Raw genomic sequence first — 8313 nt, 5'->3', positions numbered from 1 at the left:
GAACATTAAGAAGCTTCACCTAGAAGCCGTTTTTTGTATGTCGAGATTGTTAATACCGCAAACCAAGCAGTCACAGAGCCTATTTGCCAGTACAGCCCCATATCCACAATACTCTACGATTTTCCACAGCCGGAAACATATTCGGTAGCTGACTCCCCTTCAGACCTTTCTGCTGTATTAAATCTGCACCGTTGCATAATGATGGATGGTGTCAGGTTGAAATGATGCCCATCAGCGTGATGAGCTGGTCAAATGCTACCCTATCAGGTAAACGTGAGGCCCCAAGTCTGCCGAATGTGTACCCACCACAGGCAGTTAACAAGATCACAGTCTGGCGCTCATTTTCAGTAGACACAGAAAAAGTATCACCAACATTCAGCCTACTGGTTCCATGACTCAACTGCAGGGTCAAAAGCATCTAATTAACTAAACAAAGACACAGTGAAGACTCAACGCTGTACTTTAGTCCCAGGTGAGGCAAAGTCACGGAGAGATGGCGTAAGCGGCAGAGTGGCACATCGACAGTTCCAGTTTATCTTCGTCGCAGCTTAATAAAGGCGAAAGGACTCAGACAAGCAACATAAAGAAGATGTTTATTTATAATACATACTCTTTACAAAGGGGCCAGTTAGACTTCACCGGGTCCTCTCTCTCTGTTGGTCGGTTCCTATCTGGCTGACCTTATATGCACATGGTAATAGCCCCGTAGTTAGCGGGAGAGCTCATACCCCTCGTGCTACACAGGGAAAATGATCAAGCTGGTTCTGTGTGCTCCATGCAGGGTATTACAAAGATGCTAATTAAAACCTACCCCAATGATCAAGCTTTTTGTCTTCTGCCCAAATACCTGCTTATGTGTCGCGGTTTTGAATGTTTGATAATGGGACCTTGGAACATTGTACTCTGTCAAAGGCATTATATAAATACAAGTTGTTGTTACCTTTCTAATTGAATCCAGTGGGAACAATCCAGAGAGCATGGTTTCAAACAACAGCCTCAGTTTTCACCCCAACCTTCGTATAAACTCACTCTCTGTTTTCATCCCTGTTTTAAGCTACAGCCCCACACTTTACCCAATCCTCCATACCTTCCCCAATCTACTACTCCACTGATGTACCCTGGATCTATGCCCAACAATCGCACTTCATGTTTATTACTTATCTATGATTGAGCCCAGTTGATTCGCAGCAAATATATATGATCCAATTGCTCGTTAAAAAATTATTTTCAGAATGGTGGTAAGGCCGCATTTATTGCCCTACCCCAGTGACCCTCACAAATCTCAGACTGATAGACTTCTACGAGCCGAGGGTGTTATTGTATTTGGGAGTTAAGACATGGATCCGGCATAATCACATTGAATAACAGAATAAGCTCAAGGGACTGAGTGGCTGCCTCCTGCTCCTACGCGGGAAGAACAGGTTCCCCTTGCCGTAAGATGGTGCACAGCCTTCACCATAACGCACTGCAGTCCTTGAGGAGATGGCCTCCCTTTGCTCTGTTGGAAAATCCCAGTGATGATGAAGGAACAGCCATTGATGTCCAAGTCCTGGAAAGAGAATTTGGAAGTCACGGTGTTCTTGCAATATTTCTGCTCTTGTCCGTTTTCTTATTGTAGAGTTTGCAAGAATTGGAAGTTGTTGATAGAATAATCTTTAACGGTTGCTGCAGTCCATCCTGTACAATCTAATAATAATAATAATCTTTATTGTCACAAGTAGGCTTACATTAACACTGCAATGAAGTTATTGTGAAAAGCCCCTAGTCACCACATTCCGGCGCCTGTTCGGGTACACCGAGGGAGAATTCAGAATGTCCAAATTACCCAACAGCATGTCTTTCGGGACTTGTGGGAGGAAACCGGAGCACCCGGAGGGAACCCAAGCAGACACGGGGAGAACTCTGCACAGTGACCCAGCTGGGAATTGAACCTGGGAGCTGTGAAGCCACAGTGCTACCCACTGTGCTACCATGCTGCCCTACAATCTACACAGTATTGTCACAGTGAGTCAGTAGTGGAGGGGTGGACAGTGAGTCCACAAGGCAACACCAGTTAAATAACTTGCCCTGTCCCAGATAGTGTTGAGTTGTACTTATCCAGGTGAGTGCTGACCATTCCATCATGTTTGGCCTTGACCTAATTTTGAAGGATAAGACTATCCTTTCTTACCTGTGTCCTTCCTCCTCTCCTCAAGCTGTGGTCTCACACAGAGCCATGCACAAATGCCCATTCTCCGTCTGTGAATCCAGGCTGCAGGCACCAATTGTGTTGTGAAGTTATCATCAGTTTGGGTCCTGTTCTCAGTCAGCCTAATCCAGACCGTCACTCCCTATGTCAGAGCTGAAGGAATGCTGTACTGTCAGTGGTGCTGCCTATCGTAGTGTTTATCAATTCTTTTTTCCCAGGACCCACTTTTACTAACCAATGGATCTTCGGATCCACGCCAGCTGACCTTCACAAAACACCATTTTCTCTTACCTCAATGTGATAGGGGAGCCTGCTTGGTCCTCAAGATGTCAGTTCAATCAGGTTCACAGGAGGAGAGGGAAATGTGCAGAGTTCAGCCAATTCCTTTGTTCTGCTTTCATCTTTATGAGGACGGAAATGCCAACCTCACACATGTAGGTTGTTGTGAAAGGTAAAAGCAACAAAATGCTCATTTTACTCAGCACTGGATATTCCTCGGAGACGCTACTCCAGAATGGTAACAGCCTCATGGACGTGTGGCGTGTTTTTAATGTGCTGTCACAGGTGAAGTGCAGAAGTTCAGTCTTTTCATTTGGAGTCAGCTGTAAGTTAATAATTGACTCTGGGGTAAAGATTTTTCACCCACCTTTTCTGTTTCAAAATCTGAAACTTTGCTTCTGGAAAGTCAAAAAACTGTTGATCAGTGCAGCCAGATGCGACTGAATAAGGCTGCCAGTCTGTTGACAGTTCCGTTACTAACAGTATTTTCTTCGAGGTGTCGTAGCAGTGTGGGGAACATGTAGTAGTTTGGGCTTTGTACTTTCACTTGTCAAACTTTCGATGACTTTTGGAAAGTATATTTTTCTTCACAGTGCCGAAAGCAATCCTTCCCTTGCAATTTGAGGTTCAGTTTGATTAGAATTGAAAAGATGCCTGCAAGATAAGATATGGTTAGCATCCAACTCTCATTTGCCAGTAATTTCCCTGCATATAACACATATGGGCTTTGTATCCTGATTTGCATTGGCACAATTAACAATACCATAACTCAAGAAATCATCTATACACTGCTTTGTTCCTGATTTCAGTTTCTTCTTAATGGATTGAGGCCCTGGAGCTCTGCACACAGTTCACACCAGCACTGCTCCTGTGCAGCACTGTCCAACAGATTCAGTTGGGAAATCCTGGCCAGTTTGTGTCTCTGGCCTTCTCTACCTTATTATAAAATGACCCATCTTCAGAGGTTTCTTGCTTGCTGGCAGCTACAAAATGGAGGGATTTCTCCTCCGTGATTTCGAGCCCAAAGCACGGATGTACAGGGCGCGTAACCTGCTCACTGCTGCCACTTCTGGTGGGAAGACTCCACTGTTCGCATTTAAAGGTCAGTCGCGGCCTGCATACTCAACGTAAAAGCTGGTTGCGGCTATTGGGCGCTTCTCCCGTGATTGGAACCCCCTGAATGATCGCTCCATGGCCCTCCTGACACACACCCAAGGGTTACAACCCCCAGTCTGAAAACCCCTGGCCTATTGGATGAGATATTAAACAGAGGTCCTTCCCTCCTTCTCAAGTGGATGGAAAAGATCTCATGATAATATTCGAAGAAGATCAAATGAGTTCGCCTCGGTGTCCTGACCAATATTTATCCCTCAACCAATATCGCTGTAGTGTGTGGGAGCTTGCTGTGCATAAGATGGTCCCTTGTGTTTCTCAACTTACAACAGTGGCTACACTTCAAAAGTATTTTATTGGTTGTAGAAGATTTACAGATGCCCTTGGTGAAAGGCGCTATATAAATGCAAGTCTTTCTTACAGAATGCTTACAGTGTAACTAGAGGCCATTCGGCCTGCCATAACCTGACTGGCTATCTGTAAGTGAATATCACCTAGTCACACTCACCTGTAGACTGCATCTGCCTCCACTCCAAGTAACCCCTCACTTCATCAAAGAGCTTCCCCTCAGGTCACCTCTGGTTCTTTTGCCAATTCTTCGATATTGGTTCTTGACCCTTCTGGTAGGAAACAGCATTTCTGTCCAGACCCCACATGGTCTTGAACCCCTAATCTCCCCGAAGGAGGACAGCTCCATCTTCCCCAATCTTTCTTTCTTTTCACCCCAGTAGCCACTGCACGGGAATCGGAGGCAGGAACTAGCAGGTTGGCCAATTTGCTCCTCTCGAACCAAAACCGTGAGTGTGGAGGAACACATGAATGCGGGACACCAGAATGTTGAAAAGGAGTAAGCGGGAAAAGCAAACAGGTGGAGGTCAGCTGGTTAGTTGATGCCAGGTTGGGTTTGAGAAGACTGAGGAGTGTAGGAGGGAGGAAAGACCGAGGGAGGTCTTCCTCAATTTAAAAAAATTTTTTTTTTTGCTTTTTTTAAATAAATTTAGATTACCCAATTATTTTTTCTATTAAGGGGCAATTTAGCGTGGCCAATCCACCTACTCTGCACATTTTTGGGTTGTGGGGGCGAAACCCACGCAGACACGGGGAGAATGTGCAAACTCCACACGGACAGTGACCCAGAGCTGGGATCGAACCTGGGACCTCAGCGCCGTGAGGCGGTTGTGCTAACCACTAGGCCACCGTGCTGCCCTAGGTCTTCCTCAATTGATCTCAACCCCAATTAGCCTCACTGCTTCTCACCATTGCCCTCGATCCCTTCTCCATCCTGAAACACTTGCGTCTACTTACATTCCATTTTTGTTCTCCGTTCCACTCCCAGTCTCTCTGTCCTCGGTCTCCAATACGGTGATGATGAAGCTCAATGAAAGTTCGCGGAGCAGCTCCTCATCTTCTGATTGGTTACTTTTCAGCCTTCTGGATTCCACATAGAGTTTAACAATTTGTGATGATAACTCCTGTCCCCTTTCTTTCAGGCAGCAGCTGCTGGTAACGGTTCTGTTGTTGCCATTCACGCTTCCTTTAAACCCATCTTTTGTTCCTTTACTTGACTCACTATGATCCCCGTTTGCCCTGCGCCATCATCCCTTTTCTCACTGAAATCAACGCCGCCTTCCACATTTTTGTTGTTTCTTACCAACCACATTTTTCTAAAATCGGGGTATCATGAATGATCAGGGGCAAGGGGCCTGTTCCTGTGCTGTACTTTTCTTCGTTCTGTGTTATCACCGTAACTTAGCCCAGTGTAAATTAGGTTTCCCCCTCTCCACAGGTTTTGAGCAGTGATGGGAAGATCCTGGTGTAACCATGGCGATCAGTGCCCCTGAATTTTCATGGCCCCAGAATCAATTATTCCTCACAGATGAAAGGTCCAACTGTATTTTTTTTTTAAAGAGTACCCAATTCTTTTTTCTTCCCAATTAAGAGGTAATTTAGCATGGCCAATCCACCTACCTTATACATCTTTTGTGTTTGAAACGGGGAGAATGTGGAAATTCCACACGGACAGTGACCCGGGGATGGGATTTGAACCCAGGTCGTCACAGCCGTGAGAGAACAGTGCTACCCACAGTGCCACCGTGCCACCCCAAGGTCCAGCTGTTTAATCATTCCCTCCTGTGTCCAGTCAAAGGGCAGCTTTTACCCTGAACAAGCTCTCCGTGGTGGTGGTAAGGCAGAATTGGGGGTGCGGTAAGGGGGCAAGAACCAAAAGAACCAGAGGTGACCTGAGGGAAAGCTCTTGGACGCAGTGAGTGGCCTACTTGGGATGGAGGCAGGTTGGACTACTCAGCACGAGTTAAAGTGAAAATTTCCAGTTGACAAACCTCCTGCTTCTCATCAATACCTCAATCTATGGGCCATATTCCTGGTGGAAAATGCCAGGAATTATAGATGAGTGGAAGCTTATTAGCAGATAGTAACACAATCAAGGAGTGAAACATTAGTGGATCTGCAGTCACTGGAGATCCAGGGATTGTTTTACATGACGGAATAAATGTGCTTTCTTTTTAATTAGCTGCTGAGCCTCTGTCTGGGGTTTGGTCTAACATTACCTCCACTGAATTTCTCTCATAACCTGATTACAGTCACGGACCTTTCTGCGGCACATCAGAGGATGAAGGCATTCTTCCCTCATCCTTTCCTGAAGATTTTGACATGTTTCCAACCCTGCCCCAGCTCATCTTCTGCTAAACTCGACAATGCTCTCTTGGCCAGAATTCAGCCTTGCACCCTCCCCTGGAATTAATAATATTTCTTAGTGCCACAAGTAGGCTGACGTTAACACTACACTGAATTTACGGTGAAAAGCCCCTAGTTGCCACACTCCTGTTGAGGTTCACCTGTTCAGGTACTCAGATGGAGAATTCAGAATGTTCAATTCACCTAACAGGCACGTCTTTCGGGACTTGTGGGAGGAAATCGGAGCACCCGGAGGAAACCCACGCAGACACAGGGAGAAGGTGCAGACAGTGTCCCAAGCGGGAATCGAACCCGGGTCCCTGACGCTGTAAAGCTACCGACTGTGCTACCGATCAGCCCGAAACCTGAGCTCTTTCAAAAGTCTGCTGTCTATTTCCTAACACACACCATGCCCCATCACCAATCACTCCTCTGTTGACTGACCTCCGTTTCTGCCTGGGGTCCAACAGGATCTTGATTTTAACATTCTCACCTCTGAACCTGCTCATCCCTCCCCATCTCTGTAACCTTCGCCAGCTCTACCACCCTCTCAAATCTCTGTAACCGTCGCCAGCTCTACAACCCTCTCAAATCTCTGTAACCTTCGCCAGCTCTACCACCCTCTCAAATCTCTGTAACCTTCGCCAGCTCTACAACCCTCTCAAATCTCTGTAACCTTCGCCAGCTCTACAACCCTCTCAAATCTCTGTAACCTTCGCCAGCTCTACAACCCTCTCAAATCTCTGTAACCTTCGCCAGCTCTACGGGGAGGCAGTGGTGTAGCGGTATTGTCCGTAGACTAGTAATCTAGAGGCCCTGAATCACGCTCCCTGTTCGAATCCCGTCATTGCCATGGCAGATGGTAAAAGTCTAATGCTGGCCATGAAACCGTTGTCGATTGTTGTAAAAACCCATCAGGTTCACTAATGTCCTTTAAGGAAGGAAATCTGCCATCCTTACCCGGTCTGGCCTACATGTGACTCCAGATCCACAACAATATGATTGTCCCTTCAATGCCCTCGGGATGGGCAATAAATGCTGGCCCAGCCAGCGATGCCCACATCCCATTAAACAATTTTTTTAAATGCCAGCGTTGTAGCTGTACTGGAACAGCTTGGCTAGTGGCACAGCAATTTGTGGAGCAAGTACTATTGTCAGGGCGCATAGCCTTTCCAGTATCCAGTACCTTCAGCTGTTTCTTGGTATCACTTGGAAATAATCAGATTGGCTGAAGGCTGACATCTGTGATGCTGGGGACCTTCAGAGGAGGCAGAGATAAATCATCCACTTGGCACTTCTGGCTGAAGATTGTTGCAAATGTTTCAGGATTTGCACTGATGTGCTGGGCTCTGCCACCATTGAGGGTGGTTGATATTTGTGGAGCCTCCTCCTTCACTGAGTTGCTTAATTGACCACCACCATTCACGACTGGATAGATCCGTCTATCACTTGCTGCTTCTGATCTTTGGCATGTCGCCTGCATTACAGCTTCACCAGGTTGCCACCTCATTTTACCTCGTATTGCTCCTGGCATGCCCTGCTGCACTCTTCATTGAACCAGGGTAGATGCCCGGGCTTGGTGGTAATGGTAGACTGGGGGATATGCCAGGCCATGGGGTTGCAGATTGTGGTTGAGTACAATTCGGCTGTTGCTGATGATCCACAGCGACGCATGGATGCCCAGTCTTGAGTTGCTAGATCGGTTCAGCACAGTGGTTAGAGTTAGACCACACAACACGACGGGGGGTATGCTCAAAGTGAAGATGGGACTTTGTCTCTACAAGGAGTATTGCTTCTCTACTGTGGACAAAAGGATCTGCAACAGGCAGGTTGGTGAGGACTAGGTTATGCATGTTTTCCCCTCTTGTTGGTTCCCTCACCACCTGCCGCAGACCCAGGCTAGCAGCTATGTCCTTCAGGATCTGGCCAACTCGGTCTGCAGTGGTGTGACCGAGCCATCCTTGGGGATGGATATTGAAGTCGCCCACTCAGATTACATTCTGTGCCCTTCCTGTGAGAGATGAACAATATGAAGCAGT

The 8313-nt window shown here is 46.8% G+C and overlaps 1 long non-coding RNA gene across 1 annotated transcript; it reads right to left on the bottom strand.

Annotated features, from left to right (window-relative positions):
* Positions 1-576: 576 nt before the first annotated feature.
* Positions 577-3996, bottom strand: LOC119973681. The gene is made up of 2 exons (XR_005462369.1): positions 2835-3996; positions 577-1686 (listed from the first exon to the last, which is right to left on the bottom strand). It is a non-coding gene; the product is annotated as an uncharacterized LOC119973681 (long non-coding RNA).
* Between the last annotated feature and the right edge of the window lie 4317 nt (positions 3997-8313).

This window comes from Scyliorhinus canicula, chromosome 11 (assembly GCF_902713615.1).
Source record: "Scyliorhinus canicula chromosome 11, sScyCan1.1, whole genome shotgun sequence".
NCBI lineage: Eukaryota > Metazoa > Chordata > Chondrichthyes > Carcharhiniformes > Scyliorhinidae > Scyliorhinus > Scyliorhinus canicula.
Note: the sequence above shows the minus strand (reverse complement) of the source record. Positions and strands in the feature narration are given on the sequence as shown.